Genomic DNA, 22,580 nt, shown 5'->3' on the forward strand with positions numbered 1-22,580 from the left:
AGGGCCTTGGCCTGAAACATGTCTGTTGGTTCATTTCCATAGAGGCTTTCTGACCTGCTGAGTTCCTCCAGCATTTTGTCTGTGTTATTCAGGATTTCCATTCCAACCTGATGGCATGAACATTGTCTTCTCAAACTTCCGATAATGCCCCACCTCCCCCTTGTATTTATATACACACATTCTTTTTCTCTCTCTGTCCCTCTCACTATACCCCTTGCTCATCCTCTGGGCTTTTCCCCCCTCCCCCTTTTCTTTCTCCCTGGGCCTCATGTCCCATGATCCTCTCATATCCCTTTTGCCAATCACCTGTCCAGCTCTTGGCTCCACCCCTCCCCCTCCTGTCTTCTCCTATCATTTTGGATCTCCCCCTTCCCCTCCAACTTTCAAATCCCTTACTCACTCTTCCTTCAGTTAGTCCTGACGAAGAGTCTCGGCCTGAAACATCGACTGCACCTCTTCCTACAGGTGCTGCCTGGCCTGCTGCATTCACCAGCAACTTTTATGTGTGTTATCTTCAGAATCTCTTGTGTTTGCAATATTAGCATTTACTTCAAGAGGACTAGAACATAAAAAACAGACTTTATTGGGAACTGTTCAGACCACATTCAGAGTAATGTGAGCACATGAGTTCCTTATCCGAAAATGGGTGTGCTGGCATTGGAGAGGGTCCACAGGAGGATTATGAAAGGCTTATATTGTGAAGACTGTTTGATAGCTCTGGATGTGTATATACCAGAGGATGAATTTCATTGAAACCTCCCAAATATTCAGAGTCCTATCACCTTCCAGCTCCTACTCCTTTGCCTCCCCCACCTTCTGACACTGCTTTCTTCCCTATACATTTCCAGTGTTATGTCCAAAACATAGACTGTTTATTCCCCTCCAAAGACGCTGCCTGACATGCTGAGTTCCTCCAGATTTTTGTGAGTGCTACGCATTTTAACTAATTCATAATTAGGCTATTCATAATTGTGTAAATCCAAAATAATCCCTAATAATAGCCATAGTCATAGTCATAGTCATAGTCATACTTTATTGATCCAGGGGGAAATTGGGTTTCGTTACAGTTGCACCATAAATAATAAATAGTAATGGAACCATAAATAGTTAAATAGTAATATGTAAATTATGCCAGTAAATTATGAAATAAGTCCAGGACCAGCCTATTGGCTCAGGGTGTCTGACCGTCCAAGGGAGGAGTTGTAAAGTTTGATGGCCACAGGCAGGAATGACTTCCTATGACGCTCTGTGCGGCATCTTGGTGGAATGAGTCTCTGGCTGAATGTATTCCTGTGCCCAATCAGTACATTATGTAGTGGATGGGAGAGATTGACCAAGATGGCATGCAACTTAGACAGCACCCTCTTTTCAGACACCACCGTGAGAGACTCCAGTTCCATCCCCACAACATCACTGGCCTTACGAATGAATTTGTTGATTCTGTTGGTGTCTGCTACCCTCAGCCTGCTGCCCCAGCACACAACAGCAAACATGATAAATCATGATGAACAAATAAATCAAGGAAGGTAGTGCACCCATGACTGACAAGAGAAATTAGGGATAGTATCAATTCCAAAGAACAAGCATACAAATTAGCCAGAGAAAGTGGCTCACCTGAGGACTGGGAGAAATTCAGAGTTCAGCAGAGGAGGACAAAGAGCTTAATTAGGAAGGGGAAAAAAGATTATGAGAGAAAACTGGCGGGGAACATAAAAACAGACTGTAAAAGCTTTTATAGATATGTAAAAAGGAAAAGACTGGTAAAGACAAATGTAGGTCCCCTGCAGACAGAAACAGGTGAATTGATTATGGGGAGCAAGGACATGGCAGACCAATTGAATAATTACTTTGGTTCTGTCTTCACTAAGGAGGACATAAATAATCTTCCAGAAATAGTAAGGGACAGAGGGTCCAGTGAGATGGAGGAACTGAGCGAAATACATGTTAGTAGGGAAGTGGTGTTAGGTAAATTGAAGGGATTGAAGGCAGATAAATCCCCAGGGCCAGATGGTCTGCATCCTAGAGTGCTTAAGGAAGTAGCCCAAGAAATAGTGGATGCATTGGTGATAATTTTTCAAAACTCGTTAGATTCTGGACTAGTTCCTGAGGATTGGAGGGTGGCTAATGTAACCCCACTTTTTAAAAAAGGAGGGAGAGAGAAACCAGGGAATTATAGACCGGTTAGCCTAACGTCGGTGGTGGGGAAACTGCTGGAGTCAGTTATCAAGGATGTGATAACAGCATATTTGGAAAGCGGTGAAATGATCGGACAAAGTCAGCATGGATTTGTGAAAGGAAAATCATGTCTGACGAATCTCATAGAATTTTTTGAGGATGTAACTAGTAGAGTGGATAGGGGAGAACCAGTGGATGTGGTATATTTGGATTTTCAAAAGGCTTTTGACAAGGTCCCACACAGGAGATTAGTGTGCAAACTTAAAGCACACGGTATTGGGGGTAAGGTATTGGTGTGGGTGGAGAATTGGTTAGCAGACAGGAAGCAAAGAGTGGGAATAAACGGGACCTTTTCAGAATGGCAGGCGGTGACTAGTGGGGTACCGCAAGGCTCAGTGCTGGGACCCCAGTTGTTTACAATATATATTAATGACTTGGATGAGGGAATTAAATGCAGCATCTCCAAGTTTGCGGATGGCACGAAGCTGGGTGGCAGTGTTAGCAGTGAGGAGGATGCTAAGAGGATGCAGGGTGACTTGGATAGGTTGGGTGAGTGGGCAAACTCATGGCAGATGCAATTTAATGTGGATAAATGTGAAGTTATCCACTTTGGTGGCAAAAATAGGAAAACAGATTATTATCTGAATGGTGGCCGATTAGGAAAAGGGGAGGTGCAACGAGACCTGGGTGTCATTATACACCAGTCATTGAAAGTGGGCATGCAGGTACAGCAGGCGGTGAAAAAAGCGAATGGTATGCTGGCATTTATAGCGAGAGGATTCGAGTACAGGAGCAGGGAGGTACTACTGCAGTTGTACAAGGCCTTGGTGAGACCACACCTGGAGTATTGTGTGCAGTTTTGGTCCCCTAATCTGAGGAAAGACATCTTTGCCATAGAGGGAGTACAAAGAAGGTTCACCAGATTGATTCCTGGGATGGCAAGACTCTCATATGAAGAAAGACTGGATGAACTGGGCTTGTACTCGTTGGAATTTAGAAGATTGACGGGGGATCTGATTGAAACGTATAAGATCCTAAAGGGATTGGACAGGCTAGATGCAGGAAGATTGTTCCCGATGTTGGGGAAGTCCAGAACGAGGGGTCACAGTTTGAGGATAGAGGGGAAGCCTTTTAGGACCGAGATTAGGAAAAACTTCTTCACACAGAGAGTGGTGAATCTGTGGAATTCTCTGCCACAGGAAACTGTTGAGGCCAGTTCATTGGCTATGTTTAAGAGGGAGTTAGATATGGCCCTTGTGGCTACGGGGGTCAGAGGGTATGGAGGGAAGGCTGGGGCGGGGTTCTGAGATGGATGATCGGCCATGATCATAATAAATGGCGGTGCAGGCTCGAAGGGCCGAATGGCCTATTCCTGCACCTATTTTCTATGTTTCTATGATAGAACTGGCACCACAGACTCGCAAAACATCCTCAGCATGGTTCAGCAGATGTTAAAGGACCTCAGTCTCCTCAGGAAATAGAGATGGCTCTGACCCTTCTTGTAGACAGCCTCAGTGTTCTTTGACCAGTCCAGTTTCTTGTCAATTCGTATCCCGAGGTATTTGTAATCCTCCACCATGTCCACACTGACCCCCTGGATGGAAACAGGGGTCACCAGTACCTTAGCTCTCCTCAGGTCTACCACCAGCTCCTTAGTCTTTTTCACATTAAGCTGCAGATAATTCTGCTCACACCATGTGACAAAGTTTCCTACCTTAGCCCTGTACTCAGCCTCATCTCCCTTGCTGATGCATCCAACTATGGCGGAGTCATCCGAAAACTTCTGAAGATGACAAGATTCTGTGCAGTAGTTGAAGTCCGAGGTGTAAATGGTGAAGAGAAAGGGAGACAAGACCTTGTGGAGCCCCAGTGCTGCTGATCACTCTGTCGGACACACAGTGTTGCAAGCACACGTACTGTGGTCTGCCAGTCAGGTAATCAAGAATCCATGATACCAGAAAAGCATCCACCTGCATCGCTGTCAGCTTCTCCCCCAGCAGAGCAGGGCAGATGGTGTTGAACGCACTGGAGAAGTCAAAAAACATGACCCTCACAGTGCTTGCTGGCTTGTCCAGGTGGGCGTAGACACGGTTCAGCAGGTAGACGATGGCATCCTCAACTCCTAGTCGGGGCTGGTAGGCGAACTGGAGCGGATCTAAGTGTGGCCTGACCATAGGCCCGAGCAGCTCCAGAACAAGTCTCTCCAGGGTCTTCATGATGTGGGAGGTCAATGCCACCGGTCTGTAGTCATTGAGGCTGCTGGGGCGCGGCGTCTTCAGCACAGGGACGAGGCAGGATGTCTTCCACAGCACAGGAACCCTCCAGAGCCTCAGGCTCAGGTTGAATACATGGCAAAGTACTCCTCATAGCTGAGGGGCACAGGCTTTGAGCACCCTGGTACTGACATCATCCGGTCCTGCAGCCTTGCTTGGGTTGAGACGTTTCAGCTGTCTTCTCACCTGTTCAGCTGTGAAGCCCACCGTGGATGTTTCATGTGGGGAAGGGGTATAGTCATGGGAGCAGGGTGGGGGACTGTGAGGTGGGGTAGGAGGGGAGAGTGGAATACGTGTTAGTTGGGGGCCGACAACAGATGGCTCATGTGGGGGATGGACAGGGGCCACAATGTCAAATCTGTTAAAGAACAGGTTAAGTTCATTGGCCCTGTCCACATTGCCTTCAGCTCCTCTGTTGCTAGTTTGCTGGAACCCAGTGATGGTCCTCATCCCCCTCCAGACCTCTCTCATGTTGTTCTGCTGGAGTTTCCACTCAAGCTTCCTCCTGTACCTGTCTTTAGCCTCCCTGATCCTGGCTTTCAGGACCCTCCGTATTGCCCTCAGCTCCTCCCTGTTTCCATCTCTGAACGCCCTCTTTTTAGCGTTCAGGATGTCCTTAATGTCCTTTGTCACCCATGGCTTGTTATTTGAATAACAAAGGACAGTTCTTGTCGGAACATTGCAGTCTACACAGAAGTTGATGTAATCAGTGATACACTCTGTGAGCCCATCAATATCCTCTCCATGTGGCTCACAGAGTGCCTGCCAGTCTGTCACCTCAAAACAACCCTGGAGCGCCTCATAAGCCTCCTCCAACCATTTCCTCACTGTCCTCGAGGTTGCAGGTTTACTCTTCACCGGAGTATGTAGCAGGGTTTTAGATGCACCAGGTTGTGATCTGACCTTCCCAGTGGGGGGAGGGGAGAGGAGCTGTATGCATCCTTAACGTTAGCGTACATCAAATCCAGAGTCCTCTCCCCTCTGATTGTACAGCTCACATACTGCGTGAAGTTGGGCAGTGTTCTAGCCATGGTAACCTGGTTGAAGTCACCCGAGATGGTAATGAGGGCACTCGGGTGCTGGGTTTGTAATCTGACTATGACAGTGTAAATGATGTTACACGCCGATGTCGGGTTGGCAGAGGGAGGGATGTACACAACAACCACAATTGCATGCGACGTTTCCCTTGGCAAATAACATGGCCGGAGTCCAACAGCAAAAAGTTCAATATCCGGGCTACAGACCTGTTCCTTGATCATAATATGCCCAGGATTGCACCATCTGTTATTTACCAGAACCGCCAGCCCCCTTCCTTTGCGCTTACCGCTCTCAGTGCAATTCCGGTCAGCTCGAACGGTCTGGAGTCCCTCCATGGAAATGCTTTGATCGGATATGTCCTCGTGCAGCCATGTCTCAGTGAAGCACATGACACTGCTCTCCCGAAATGTTCTCTGACTCCTGACAAGCGCCGTCAGTTGGTCCATTTTATTACCCAGCGATCTCACATTTCCCATGATGAGAGAGGGGAGATGTGGCTTATAACTTCTCTTCTCCATAAGCCTCTGTTATCTCGACCCGGTCCTCTTCCCTCACCTTTTTTATACCCCTCTGCATCTTCTGTGAGTTTTCCTCCAGATTTCAGCTGGGATGTCCACTGCTCTGTTTGCTAATGTTGGATTTAGTAATTAGACGGGCATTTCTATGGCCAAAGATGCGATTTCAGAATAGTATTCTGCCTCCCAGGGTCAAGGTTGTCACAAAATGGCTTCAGAGCATCCCGAAAGGAAAGAACAAATAGCCAGGGGCCATGGTCCATATCAACACCAGTGTTTTAGCTGGAGAAATGGGTGTGCCTAACAAGAGGAATTTAAAGAGCTAGGAAAGAAGTTAAAGAACAGGACGTCAAAGGTAATAATCTCAGAATTACAACTAGAGCCACATGCTGATAAATGACAAGAGAGGATCGAGAGTGGATGAATGCATGGCTGCAGAGATGGTGCAGGGGGAAAATATGGGACCTGTACTATTCAGATGGGCTGCACCTCAGCAGAGCGATATCCTGCAGGGAGATGTGACGGTGTGGTTGTGGGCATTTATTCCAGCCGGGGGATTGTAATCTCAAAGGGAATTCCAGAGGCAGGTCATAAAACTGGAAGGGGAGGCTAGAAACAAAGTAGGCAAAATAGACAAGGAAGAAAAATCAAGCAGTTAAAGTGGTAAAAGTACAGAAAGGTATTAAAATAACAAAATTAAAGTAACTGTGCTCACAGCATTTGCAATGAGATAAGGGGCACAAACAGAGGTTAACAGGCAGGATCTAAATATCATTCCAGAATAAGTGGTTGCAGGGATACCAATGCTGGGACTAAATATTTCAGAATATGCAATATTTAGGAAGGACAGGCAAAAGCAATTAGGGATTACCATAGCATTATTAATAAGGAAGGAGATCAGCACAGTGGTGAGAAATGATCTTGACTCAACAGATCATTATGTACAGTCAGAATCAATCTGAGTCAAACTGAGAAATAGAAAAAGGAAGAAAATATTGTTAATAATGACTTATAGGCCACTAAAGAACAATTGTAATATGGGACATGGTATATATCAGGATGTGCGTATAGCAGGAGTAATATTAACAATCATGGAAGACATTAACTACATATAGACTGGATAAATCAAATCAGCTTCAAAAATGTGGAACTATAAACATCAGTTATTCAAATAAACAACTGTTAACTGTAAACAAACTGTGCAAATGCAAACATTAATAAATAGCAATAAATAACAAGTATGAAATAACAATATAACAGAGTCCTTAAATGAGTGTAGCTATCCCCTTTTTGTTCAAGAGCCTGAGGGTTGATGAGGGGTCGTAACTGTTCTTGAACCTGGTAGTGCAAGTCCTGAGGCACCTGTACTTTCTATCAGATGGCAGCAGTGAGGAAAGAGCATGGCCTGAGTGATGAGGATCCCTGATGATGGATGCTGCTTTTCTACGGCACAGTTTCATGTAGATATGCTCAATGGTTGAGAGGGTTTTACCCGTGATGTACTGGGTTGAATCCACTACCTTTTGTAGGATTTTCCACTCAAAGGCGTTGGTAATTGAAAAGGGATTTGTCCATGGCTGTAAAGAGAAACTGAAGATGGCATTATGAAGAGGCATATAAAGTTCCTAAATTACAGTAGGCCTTAAGTTTAGGAATGATTTAAAACTCAATAAATGGCAAGGAAAGGAAAATACAGAAAGAGTTTTTGTAGGCACATAAAAACGAAAAGACTGAAAAGATCGAGTGTAGGTCCATCAGTGGATTAGGTGAATTTATAATGGAGTACAGGGAAATGTAGACGAATTCAACTAACACTGTTTGCCTGTCTTTATGGAAGAAGATGCAGGAAGCCTTTCAGAATTCTAGGAGAATAATGGGTCCAGTGAGAACGAAAAACTGAAGGAATATATTATTAGTTATAAAATAGAACTAGAAAATTGGTGGGCATGAAAGCCGGCAAATCCCAAGGAGCTATTCATTTACATCCCAGACTTTTCAAAGACATTGCTTCTGAGATAGTGGATGCTGAGATTGTCATCTTTCAAAGCTCTGGAGTTGGTTGTGTCGATTGGTGCATAGCAAATCCACATGGAGAGAGGGCGGAAAAAAAGAAGGCACACAGTAAAACTCGCCACTTGCCCAGATCTGAAGGATATTTGCCTGCTATTTCCCATTATTTAAGAAAAAAGGAAGAGAGAAAAAAGGTCCTTCTGACCTGTTGGCCTAAAGGCAATGGAAAAATGCTAAGAATCTACAAGAAAGGATGGAAAAAGAATTTCAGGATATATATTGCACGAGAAATTCTGCTGATGCTGGAAACTGTGAGCAACACACACACACACACACACACACACACACACACACACACACACACACACACATACAAATGCTGCAGGAACTCAGCAGGTCCCGCAGCATCTATGGAGGAGAATAAACTGTTAACATTTCAGGCAGAGACCCTTGATGCTACCTGACCTGCTGACTTCCTCATGTGGTTTGAATGTGGTGCAATAACAGAACACCTTGAAAAATATAATAGGATTGATCAAAGCCAATGCGGGTTTATAAAAGGAAAATCATATTTAACGGAATCCTTTAAAGACGTGGCTAGTAGAGTAAGTGAGGTACAACCAGTAAATGTGATTTATTTTGCATTTTTCAAAAGGTATTCCAAAGGATCCCACACAGTGGATTGACCAAAAAGGTTATAGCACATGGAATTGGTGGTAATATACTGAAGTGCAGAGAGAGTTGGCTTTTAGGCAGAAAGCAAAGAATAGGAATCAAATAACCTTTCTCTGGAAGGCAAGCTGTGACTAACAGGGCACCAGCTGGGCTCCAGATATTCACAATGTTGCTGAAGGACTGAAATGCCACATGGCTAAGGTTGATAGGATACTGACTTAGATGGAACTATGAATGCAGAAGAGGATGTAAAAGGGTTTCAAAGGAATGGACATTCAGAATAGACATTGATAGATTTCTAGACACAATGAATCAGGGAAAATGGTGATTGTTCTGGGAAGTGGCGTTGCGGTAGAAAATTCATTTTCATCTTATGAATTTTTGATATTTAAAAAGTCAAAACTATGAAGAATTTTGATTGACCAAATATTGGTTTCCATGGCGGGAGGATCAGTAAATAACGGCCACATGTACTTTACTGGTAAAAGAATCAGATACATCATCATAAAGTATCTTTAAATATGGTGTCATTCATGTAACATCCCTTTACCCCTTACAGGATTTCCCAGCAGATCAGGCAGCATCTGTAAGGAGAGAAACAGAATTAACAGTTTAGGTTTGCGACCATGAAAAAAGTGAGAAAATAAGTATTTGAATTTGAAACCACACTTAGTGTTGGGGGAACTCAACAGGTCAGGCAGCAACTATAGAGTGAAGTAACCAGGCAAGGTTTCAGGCAAAGACCCTTCATCAGGATCTGTAAGGAAGGGAGCAGAAGTCAGAATAAGAAAGCGGCAGAAGGGAAGGTGTACGTGCTGGAGTACAAGGAGTCCAGTCCTCATGAAGTATCTGGGCCTGAAATATTGACTGTTTATTCCCCTCCAGAGATGCTGCCTGACCTGCTGAGTTCCTCCAGCACTGTGTATGTGTTGCTGAAGATCTCCACCATCTGCAGAATCCCTTGTGCTCTTAAATTTGAAAAGAGAGGGTGTTAACTCGGAGAGAACAAAAGAGGATGTCTGCAATTGAGTCGAGACCAAAGTTGCCAATAACACAATGTTCCAGTAGCATATAGTTAACAGATAACAAGATTAATTGAAACACACATGCTTTCTCACTTTTTACAGTTCTAATGGAGAGTTATTGACCCAAAACATTAACCCTGAGTTTCTTCCCACACAATTGTTGACCTCTGGTTTTATTTTACATTCCCAGCTTTTGAAGGTTTTTCCTTTAATTTTCAATGAATACTGATGTTTGGGTGAAAGATTGCCGTAGTTCCCAAGCCCTTATAATTAATGAATAGAAAACTGCGGGAAGACATTTTGCCCCCAAGTTCCGATACTTGCTTCCTGCAGAAAAAGGCTGCCATTGTAGTATGAGGTTGTAAAACTCTCCCTCATATAGTTTGCTAGCTTCTCTAGAAAAGATAAATAAAGATGAATGTGCCTTGAGCTATTTAATAGAAGACATTAATAACTGCACCAGTCACTCATATTGGTCAGATAATTCAATATCGCCCATTTTCCACTATGGTCAGAATCTAATTTATATACCATTATATTTTACATAAAATAGAAAATTAATGAAAAAATACAGATCACAGCAAAGATTGCAAATAAAGAACTGAATATTCTAACACTCTTTCAGCTTTGGCCCTTACCTTGACGGCCATTGTGAGATATTAGATCAGGAGTGAGCAATGCTTTCAACACTTCTCCATTCTGAGTTCCATTGTTGATCCCAAATGTTGATTTCAATACTCTTCTTCCATCTGTAATAGCTTTGAACAGGAGTTTTACTCAGTGCCACCTAGGGAAATCAGGCAGGGAAGAGAGACTTAAGGAAAGCTTGTAGCATCAAAACCTCTCCTCAACAAAATAAACCCTGCTTATTTCTGTCCTGTTCGGCTATTTATACTATTTGAGCATGATGCCTCTATCTCCCCTCAGAAAAAAGGCAAAAGAAATAATTATGTTTATCACACAAGTAACAATTAACTAAGTGATTAGACGATAAAGAGGCAATTAAACAAGTCAGATGTATAACTACACTACCGAATGGAATGTTCACTTTCTATAATGGAATAGCCCTGGGGAAGAAGGCTTGCAAACTTGATGACAAAATAAAAAAGGGAACATACTGGAAGCAGTCAGAGGATTAGGCAGCAATTGTAGAAAGGGAAACAGCATCAACGTTTCTGATTGAAGAACATTCATCAGAACTGGGGAAAGAGAGAAAATGAGTTAGTTTTAATTTACAGAGAGTTTAATGGAAGGAAGGTAGACAGGGTAGGGTTCAGCTAGGGTTGCCATTGGAGATTAGTTGTACAAGTTATCTGATCTATAAATTAATAGGAATAGTTAGCAAGAAAGGAAATGCACAAAAGGTATGAGATGATGGTAAGTAAAGTTTCAAAATGCAAGCTGTGACTCTGACCTAGCAGACTATGCTATTGAGGAAGAACGTCTGAGACAATACTGCAGGTGGATGACTTACAGCAGAAAGTTCCTATACTTTGGGAAAGTCAAACACATATTGGATGACTACATTGTGGAGCACCTGCATTGAGTAGGCTGGGGTAACTCAAAGCTCTCTGTGTCCTGCCGCTTTAATTCTCCTTTACATTCCCACTCTGACCCATCTGCCATCTCCAGTGCTATAACATGGCCCAATCTAAGCTGATGGAAGGACACCTCACCTCCTGTGTGGACATGTTGTAACATTCTGGACTTAATGTCAAATCCTACAACTTCAGATAACTTGTTTTCTCTCTCTGTATCGCAACTGGACGTTTCTGTTATGTCATCTATTTGTGAAGTGGGCTCAGGTAACAATCATTCATACTGAGCTGGGTGGACTTGCAAAGTTCACCTGCATACTGACAATGAATAAAGTATGACTGTAGCAAAAACATTTGTCTCATGGCATCTTTGTCATTCTTCCTCAGTATATTGCAGGTTAAAGAATATGTAGAAACTTTAGCTTTAGACTAGCCAGGAAATCAAAGCTTTTCCTATTGTTATAGGAAGTCCAGGAATTCTGGCCATGTGAATTATTAGAGCAGAGACACAGACATTAGGGAAGGGGGAAAGAACAAAACCAAATCTCTATGCTAGGGTGTAGGGAAGAAGAGATTCAATGACAAAGAGGACAAAATGTACTCTTGAGGGGAACTTCATAGAATGCATCCATGATAGCTTTCTTGAACAGCATGCTACTGAACCTTCGAGGGAACGTGTTATCTTGGATCTGGTCCTCTGCAATGAGACAGGTAATATTGATGATCTTGTAGTTATGGATCCTCTTGGAAAAATGATCACAGAATGATTAAATTTCTCATGTAAATTGAGGGTGCAATAGTTCTAAAACCAGTGTTTTAATACTGAAAAAGGGAGATTGCAATGAGATGATGGAGGAGCTGACTAGCATCAACTGGGAACACAGGTTACATGATGGGGTGGTTGAGGAAAATTGGAAGATTTTCAAAGAGATTTTTCACTGTTCTCAACAAAGGTATATTCCAGTTAAAAACAAGGGCAGTAAGGGTGGAGAGAGACAGCCTTGGATAACTAAGGAAATAAAAGAACGCATCAAACTAAAAGCTTATGCAGACAAAGTTGCCAAGGGTAGTGGAAAACTGGGAAATCTTTAAAAAGCAAGAGAACAAGTAGGCAAGCAATAAGAAAAGAGAAGATAGATGATAGAAGTAAACTAGCACAAAAACATTAAGGCAGATAGTCAAAGTTTTTGTAATTATATAAAGCAGAAAGGATGGTTAAAGTGAACTCAGGTCCCTTGGGAGGTAAAAGATGGGAATTAATATAGGGTAATGTGGAAATGACCAAGCCCTTAAATGACTATTTTTAGATTAGATTATTAGGACACTCAGTCTTCGTTTATTGTCATTTAGAAATGCATGCATTAAAAAATGATACAATGTTCCTCCAGTATGATATCACAGAAACACTAAACAGACCAAGACTAAAACTGACAAAAACCACATAATTATAACATATAGTTACAACAGTGCAAAGCAATACCGTAATTTGATAAGAGCAGACCATGGGCACGGTTAAAAAAGTCTCAAAGTTCCGATAGCCCCAACATCTCACGCAGACGCTAGAAGTGAGAAACTCTCCCTGCCATGAGCTTCCAGCGTCGCAAACTTGCCGATGCAGCATCCTGGAAGCACCCGACCACAGTCCGACTCTGAGTCCGTCCGAAAACTTCGAGCCTCCAACCAGCCCTCCGACACTGAGCACCGAGCACCATCTCTGCCGAATGCTTCGACTCCAGCCCCGGCCACCATGCAACAGGCAAAGCCAAGGATTCAGGGCCTTCCCCTCTGGAGATTTTGGATTACACAGAAGTTTCACCAGATGTTCCTCCGTTCTCTCACGTCTGCCTCCATCAAATCAGAATTGTGCATGGCACCCTACTAGACAGATTACAGATATTCATCTGTAATTCATATTTTGTGTTTATCTTCATGATGAAGGACACATCTAATATGCCAAAGGGTTATGTTATGGATGTGATGGGAGGGGAGGACCTTGATACAATTGTTGTCCCTAATGAGGTAGTGATGAACAAACCAGTGGGACTAAAGGTAGATAAGTCCCCTGGTCTTGATGGGATGCGTCCCAAGGTACTGAAAGAAATGGCAGGAGTGATAGTTTACCAAAATTCACCAATCTCTGGGCAGCTCCTGACGGACTAGAAGACAATAGCTGTCACACTACTATTTAAACAAAGGTGTAGGCATGTTCAAAGTTCAAAGTTCAAATTAAAATTTATTATCAGACCACATACAATCCTGAGATTCTTTTTCTGTGGCCATACTTAGCAAATCTATAAAACAGTAACTGTAAACTGTAAACATCAGGAACTATTAACTGTAAATAAACTATAATTGCAGATATAAATAAATAGCAATAAATAAATAAATAGCATGAAAGAACAATATAGCAGAGTCCTTAAATGAGTGTAGCTATCCTCTTTTGTTCAAGAGCCTGATGGTTGAGGGGTAGTAACTGTCCTTGAACCGGATGGTACGAGTCCTGAGGCTCCTGTACCTTCTACCTGATGGCAGCAGTGAGAAAAGAGCATGGACTGAGTGGTGAGGACCTTTGATGATGGATGCTGCTTTTCTACAACATAGCTTCATGTAGATGTGCTCAATGGTCGGGAGGGTTTTACCACCAATGTACTGGGTCAAATCCGTTACCTTTTACTGGATTTTCCACTCAAAGGCTTTGGTGTTCCCATACCAGGCTGTAATGCAGCCAGTCAACACACTTTCCACCACATCTCTATAGAAGTTTGCCAAGGGTTTTGATGACATGCCAAACATCCACAGACTGTGACTAAGTCACTGGAGAAGCTGGTGGACATGAAAGTCTTTATTCATCATTATAAACAGACATTCTCCTGGAGACCCCCTTGGTAGTCCCCCAAACTTAATGTACATTACATTCGCAAACCCTTGGGATCAAAGGTAACAGCATTGTTACAATGTCACCATTCACTTCAACGTTTTCTGTCTGACAAATGGTTCCTTTGAAGTACATATTTACAGTGGAAGCACATTATAACTGGAATGACTCTGCCGAAGGTTCAAACACCTTTGTCAAGACAAACTAATTCTCACAGATCTTCTAAAATCTTCTGCAAACAGAGGCCCGGGACACCAAAATTAATACAGTGAGGGCTGATTGTGTACACAAATATCTCAACTATTGATAGATCAGCTATGCCTGATGTGCTAAGTGACAATATCTGTTCGTTCCACAAACTCAGTCACAGTAGTACACATACTTATCCCACAGTTGCCTGATTTAATGTAGGGCAATTAACGTAACCCCGTTATCTTATCCTTCACTGAAGAATATGAGAATATCTGATGGTCACCTCACTTTATAAACCATTATCTCTCAGCAGCCAACCCCCAGTTGTGGACCAGTGTGTATTGTATAGACAGTAGCGCTCATTTGCAAAACTGTCTGTTTAATTTCAAACTGATCACTGCTTGCAATTTATATTAAGAACTGAAGATTGGTTCTCATTTGAATTAATAGCTGCCATATTCACCTTCATAATTTCAAAGCTATTAATCACTAACAGGTAACTATAAACATCTGCAGATCTGTAGTAACAGGTAATTCTAGGCTAGTTAGCTTTACATCTGTAGTCAGGAAAATGCTTGAAAACTATCACTATGAAAGAAATTGCAAGACATCTGGATAGAAGTTGTTCCATCAGGCAGAGACATCATTGATTCTTGAAGTCCTGTTTTACAAAGTTACTGGAGTTCTTTAAGGATATAATGAGTGCAATGGATAGAGGGGAACAGGTGGATGTTGTATAATTAGATTTCCAGAAAGTGTTCAACAGGGTGCTGCATAAAAGATTTACTTGGAAGATAAGGAGTTGGGCTAATGTATTAGAATGGATAAAGGATTGGTTAACCAATCGAAGGTAAAATTTTGGGATAAACCAATGTTTCTGTGGTTGGCAGTTACTGGTGAGCAGAATGCCAAGGGGTTGGTGCTGGGCCCACAATTGTTCACAATGTGTATCAACAATTTGGAAGAACTGACTGAGTGTAGCATATCTAAACTGCTGATAACATTAAGTGAGTGGAAAGGCAACTTGCACTGAGGATGCGGAATCTGCAAAGAGACTATAGATAGGTTACGTGAATGGGCAAGGATCTGGCAGATGAAGTTCAACGTTGGTAAATGCAAGATCATCCACTTTGGAAGGAAAACTAGAAGATCATATTACTGTCTAAATGGTGAAAGATTGCAGTGTGCTGTTGTGCAGAGGGACTTCAGAGTACTTGTTCATGAATCACAAAAGATTATCTTTCGGAAACACCAGGTTATCAAGAAGGAAAAATGAAATGTTGTGCTTCATTGCTAGAGGGATTGAATTTAAGAGCAGGGAAATTATGCTGCAACAGTCTGGGGCACTAGTGAGTACTGCATGCATTTCTGGTCTCCTAACTTCAGGAAAGATATATTGGGCTTGGAAGCTGTGCAAAAGAGGTTCCAGTGATGAGGGGGGTTAGCCTATGAGGAGAGATTGAGTCTCCTAGACTATACTCACTGGAATTCAGAAGAATCAGAGGGGATCATATAGAAGCATATAAAATTATGAAAGATATAGATAAGATAGAAGCAGGAAAGTTAATTGTACTGGTAAGTGAGACTAAAACTAGGGGGCATAGTCTCGAGATTTGGGGGAATAAATTTAAGATGGAGATGAAGGGAAACTGCTTTTTCCAGAGGGTAGTGATACAGTGGAATTCTCTGCCCAGGGAAGCTGTAGAGGCTACCTCACTAAGTATATTTATATTTAAGACTCAGTTAAATAGATGTTGCATGGCAGAGGAATTTAAGGTGATCAAAAAAGGAGGTAGGTGGAGCTGAATCCACAGAAAAATCAAGTGATTCAATGCTATTTCCATGGTTACAACATCACCATTTACTTCAATATTTTCCGTCTGACAGATGGTTCCTTTGATAGCATTGGATGTCATCATTGTTAGCAGTGAAGATAACAAGGAACACCTTCAAAATCTCAAAATAGTGTGAAAAAGATTTGATGGTTATGGACGCAGAGCACAACAAGTGTGAGTTCTTTAAACCAAGTGTCACTTATTGTGGTCACAAGATTGACACACAAGTGTGCTGAGAAAATTCAAGCAGTGGTGGATGCCCCAAGGCCAAAGAACATGTCACAGTTGCAGTCCTTTTTAGGATTTGTCAATTACTATAACAGGTTCCTGACAAACCTGCCAATGGTGCTCCACCGCTTGAACTCATTACTACAGATCTGGAAGAAATGGCAATGGGCAAAGGAGTGTGAGGTGGCTTTCCAAAGGGTAAAAGAAATGGTGACATCAGACACTGTACTCACACATTCTGATCCTCATTGTCCAGTGAAGCTTGCCTGCGATGCCTCACGTTATGGTATAGGTGCAGTCATGTCACATGTTATGTGCGATGGAAATGAATGTCCCATAGCGTTTGCATCACATTCCCTTACTGCTGCAGAGAAAATTTACGCACAGTTTGATGGAGAGGACTTGAGTCTGGTTTGGGGTGTAAAACGTTTCAACTAGTACTTGTATGGGAGAGAGTTTACTCTTATTACTGATCATCAGCCACTAGCGTCCATTTTCCATCCACAGAAGGTTGTTCCACCAACAGCAGCAGCATAAATACAGAGATGGGATCTGTTTCTTGCAAGACACAATCACAAGATTGAATTCAAGAAGGTGGCTAATTATGGAATTGCTGAAGCATTGTCCCATTTACCTGTGGTAAAGGAAATACTTGAAAATTGACATATTCTCCCTAATGTAGATCGGAAGTCTCCCTATTATGGCAGAGATGATCCAAAGTGAAACCAGAAAAGACCCTACACTGTCTCAGGTCTACACGGCCACCTAAAATGGCTCAGATGTTTAACATAAATTCCAGTTCCTCCATGTTTACCAGTGCTGTGAGGAACTTTCCTTTAAAGGGTTTTGCCTTATGTGGGGACTGAGAGTTGTTATTCCATCCAAGTTGAAAGCTGAAGTGTTGGAGGAGCTACATGGAGGAGATACATCTAGGTGTGGTCAAAATGAAAACATTGGCTTGAAGCTTTGTTTGGTGGCCTGAGATAGATCAGCAGATAAAGCAGATTGTTATGCACTGTTTGGGATGCCAACACATCCAGAAGGTGCCAAGAGCGGCGCCTCTCCATCTCTGAGAATTGCTTGCATTGCCCTGGCAGAGGATTCATGTGAATTTGCTGAACCATTCAAGGCCACAAATTTCTTAGTGGTAGTGGATGCAGCTACAAAGTGGGCAGAAGTGTTCCCAATGGCCTCCACTACAGCTTCGCATTCTGTTGATGTATTGAGAAGCCTCTTCTCAATGCATGATGTTCCAGAACACTTAGCCAGTGGCAATGGACCACAGTTTGTTGCAGAACAGTTTCAGTCATTCCTGAAAATGAATCTAATAAGATATATTACATCTTCACAGTACTACCCAGCTACAAGTGGCTTGGCGTAAAGATTAGCCCAGAGTCTAAAGGATACAAAGCAAGCAATGTCAGCAGAATACACTACACTGACACTGGTTCAGAAGTTCAACAATTTCTTCTTTGTATATCGTACTGCAATACACTCCACAACCAATGACTCACCAGCTATACTGTTCCTAGGTTGTCCCTTAAGCTCATGCTTGGATCTCCTCAAACCCAACCTCAGAAGGAGTTTGCAGGACAAGTGAGATAAACTGAGGGTTCCTCAAACAAGGAGGTTTGATGTTTCACTTCTGAGCGAGCAGTGCTGGCAAGGGACTACAGAGATGATCAAAAGACAGTGCTTGGAAAGACTGGGGACAGAGTTGGACCACTCTCTGACACAGTGGAGATTGTGTCTGATGTCATCTGGAGATGACACATCGAATAATTGAGGACAGCAATTGTTAGAGAAGAAAGGTGCCCAGAGATGTCAGAACCACTTCCTACAGTCCCAAAGTCAAATCCTACAACACCAGCTCATTGTGTATGAAGTATGTGAATGGCATATGTCATTACATCACCACGTCATATGTGAGCACCTCGCTAGAAACAGAAAATCTAAGCAGAGAAAATATCCCAAGTTCTTTTGATTAGTTTCTGGAGTTGCGAAACATAACAGAATGAGGCAGTGGTATCACTATAAGAAATACTACTAATAGTGGTATTAATACCAGCAGCATTCCTGTGATCAGTATCTCGACCAATGGTGTTCTCCACAGACACTTGCGTAGCAGTTAACCTAACGCTATTACAACACAATCGCCCACTGCTGTCTGTGTGGAATTAGTGCAATCATCCCTTGATAGTATGGACTCGTCCTTTGGGTGCTCCAGCTCTCTCCCACGTTCCAAAGACACACGCTTAGCAAGATAGTTGCATGAGTGCATTTGGGTGGCACAAGCTTGTTAGGCCTGGTGAGAGGCGTGTGTGTGTGTGTGTGTGTGTGTGTGTGTGTGTGTGTGTATGTGTGTGTGTGTGTGTGTGTGTGTGTGTGTGTGTGTGTGTGTATATGTGTGTGTGTGTGTGTGTGTGTGTGTGTGTGTGTGTGTGTGTGTGTGTGTGTGTGTGTGTGTGTGTGTGTGTGTATATGTGTGTGTGTGTGTGTGTGTGTGTGTGTGTGTGTGTGTGTGTGTGTGTATGTGTGTGTGTGTGTGTGTGTGTGTGTGTGTCCCCTAAATAAATGATCCAGAATTTTATAAAATTTAATACTGTATTTTCATGTTCATTCCTATATATGTTACTTCATTATTTTTCAAAATAATTCAAATTTTCAAACTACAATTAGGATTTGAACGCATATTGCTTGGATTAACAGACCAAGTATCCGGATTACTATTACAATTTTAATTATTGCAGCAATATTGTATAAAGAGATATAGAAAAAGATTAAAGAATGGAGAATCTATTAAACAATATTCAGTGATTTATTTGTATTGTAGTGATTAAAATTCCATGTTGCAACTGAATTTATTTAACAAGTCTGTGCCAACTGCATATGTGTAGAAGGATTCAATTATTTCCTAAAATCCACAAAAAATGACTTATTGCAAGAAAGAACTGATTAAAAAGAATGTCATTATAATTGGAGACAGAATTCTGATGTAATTGGCCTGATTATTTTTCAACTGTTTGAGCTTGTTTGGTCCTTTTTTCTGTGCAATATTCCCAAAGTCAAAGGAGCCAGCACAAAAGAATAAGGAAGCTCAAGTGTAATTTCTATTTGGTATAAGTTATGCTTGTGCAGCCTTGTGTCCTTACTATTGATGACAATGCTCATAATGATACAGTTGGTAGTTGTACTGATGGCAGTGATGCTGCTGGTAATGATGCATTTGGTAGTGATACTGCTGTTAGTGAGTCTCCTCCTTGTGATACACCTGGTAAAGTTGCCACTGTTAGTGGTACCTCTTATGGTGACACTGCAGACATATTCAGTGCCTCATTGTTATTAGATCTCTCCTTCCCTACACACTAATGGAAAAATTGTTTTGTTCTTACCCCCTTTTCTAATTTCCCTGTCTCTGCTCTTTCTTACAATCTAGTACATTTTCTCACTCGATGAATGCTCACTAACTTGCCTTATTGGACCAACTTAATACATAAAAATGTGTTCGATTGGGTTAGATGAGTTAATGTTTATTCAACAATCTTGGATTTTGCCACAGCTCATCATCTAAAGCCTTAGTTGTAAAAAAAGGGGGTGAAGCGAATGTGCCTTGGATTCCTTCTGCCTTACAGATTCAACCTTGGATGGCCAATGTTCACAGACCTTGGGAAACACTGGAGCAAAGGGAGCTACAGATGCATGAGAGTGGAGCTGGCTAAAATTGATTGGAAGGGGACGCTAACAGGGATGACGGCAGAATAGCAGTGGCAGGAGTTTCTGGGAGCAATTCAGAAGATGCAGGATAGATACATCCCAAAGAAGCAGGAATATTCTAAAGGGGGAATGAGACAACCATAGCTGACAAGGAAAGTTAAAGACAGTGTAAAAGCAAACATGACGGTATAAAATATAGTAAAAATTAGTGAGAAGTTGGAGGATTGAGAAGCTTTTAAAAACCAGTGTAGCAAAATGTATGGTCATGCACTTTTGTAGAAGGAATAAAGACGTAGACTATGTTCTAAATGGGGAGAAAATTCAGAAATCAGGGGTGCAAAGGGTACTCATGCAGAATTCCCTAGAGCTTAACTTGCTGTATGAATTAGTGGAAAGGAAGTCAAATGTAATGTTAACATTAATTTTGAGAGGACTAGCAAGGATGTAATACTAAGGCTTCATAAGGTATTGATCAAACTGCACTCAGGGTATAGTGAGCAATTTTGAGCCCTTATCTAAGAAAGGATGTGCTGGTATTGGAGAGGGTCCAGAGGAGGTTCACAAGGATGATCCTGGGAACAAAAGGGTTAACATATGAGGAGCATTTGACGGCTCTGAGCTTGTTCTCACTAACGTTTAGAAGAATGAGGGGGGGATTATTATTGAAACCTATCAAATATTGAAAGCCCTTGATAGAGCGGACATGGAGAGGATGTGTAAGACCAGATGGCACAGTCTCAGAATAGAAGGATATCCATTTAGAACAGAGATGAGGAGGAATTTATTTCGCCAGTGTGTGGGAAATCTGTGAATCCATTGCCACAGTAGGCTGTGACCAAGTTATTGGGCATATTTAATGCAGATGTTGATTGATTTTTTTTATTAGCAAGAGCATCAAAGGTTATGGGGAGAAAGAAGGAGACTGGAGTTGAGAGGGATAATAATTCAACTATCATTAAATAGCAGAGCAGATTTGAAGGGCCTTTTTCTGCTCCTATGTCTTAAGGTCTCATGAAACCAAACAGTTAAAGTGAAAGGAAGATAGTTCCATGGAAAGAGAAATATATTTTCCAGGACCTCATGAGGACTCAATCTTGTCCACCATTACCAATCTGTAGGAACATGACTCTGGGCTGTGGATTTCTTCTGAAAATTCCCCATCTAGCAGGGAGCTAAATCGGTCGGTTCAACTACCTTAGAGTTTCAGAACCAGCTGGTTTAAAATTCCTCTTCATTTTAATGTTTTAAACAAAACTTATCATTGTGTACAATACCCTGTCAACATCTGGGCTATTAATTCTGCTTCTCTCCAGATATGTTGTCTGACCTGTTCAACACTTACAGCAATCATTTTGTTTTTTTTACAAATTTGGACCTTTTGGCATTGGTAAATTAACAATGCAGGACCACACAAACCTGTGACATAGTACCAAGGAAGATACCAGTCCTGGTACTGGAGTGTTGGGGTTAGGTTCGAGACACTTCATCAGGACTGCTATCTTCCTAGGTATCACAGTCCCACATACCTCCAGACACTAAACTCCATAACCCTATCTCCCGCAGCCCCACATATACACCCCCAGCCCTAAACCTAATGTCCAAGGGCCTATAAACCCCATCTAACCCAGATAGCACCATGACTAATCCTTGTCACACCCCATCTAACCCTGGCTACACCCTCACAAACGAGCTGACTTGTGTAAAAGGAGGAAGATAAAATAACAGCAAATATTCAATCTGTTTAATGAAGGTGTGGGCCAAAGCAAAGTGCCAGGGTTGCGTGATAACGAATATCAAGTGACGAGATAAAGAGGGCACAAGAGGGATGATTTTATCATTTGCCGCATAATCACACCCTAACACATCAGCATTTTGTGTGTGTTAGTCTAGCATAGATAAAGACAACCAGGAAAGCCAAACTCTCTTTATTGTCTGATGCCAGCCTAAAACAGCCTAATGTCACCACTGAAGCAAAATCCCAATACACATTGTCATGTTCTCAAGGGCAACAGGACAAATACATTATGACTAGGCGATAGATGTAGCTTTGGTAATGGTGCCCAAGGCACGAAAATTATGCAAAATGTAATTGCATGCTTCTGAGAGAGGGAGTACACTGTTCGTCACTTTACACTACACAATAGCCCATATGATAAACAGATAAATCTAGTTTTCTATCCAGACTATAGCTCCACCTCACTAATAACTCCTTATAAAGTTTTAAAACTGAATGAAAAATAAAATATGGTTAATTGCTACACTGAAAGAAGTTTTGGATTGGTTAGCTTGATTGAACATGATACTTCAGCAATCATTTGGTGCTCAGGAGCAGTCAATGATCATTTAACATTTAATCAATCTGATATTTCACTTAAATCACTTTAGTAAGTCTCTGGCATAAAAAGAAAGTAATCATTATAGCTGGTATTGGACAAAATTTGGAGGAGCAGTCAATTGGAACTTAACCAGTTAATTTGATTTTCTGAC

The sequence above is a fragment of the Mobula hypostoma genome, chromosome 7 (genome assembly GCF_963921235.1).
Source record: "Mobula hypostoma chromosome 7, sMobHyp1.1, whole genome shotgun sequence".
NCBI lineage: Eukaryota > Metazoa > Chordata > Chondrichthyes > Myliobatiformes > Myliobatidae > Mobula > Mobula hypostoma.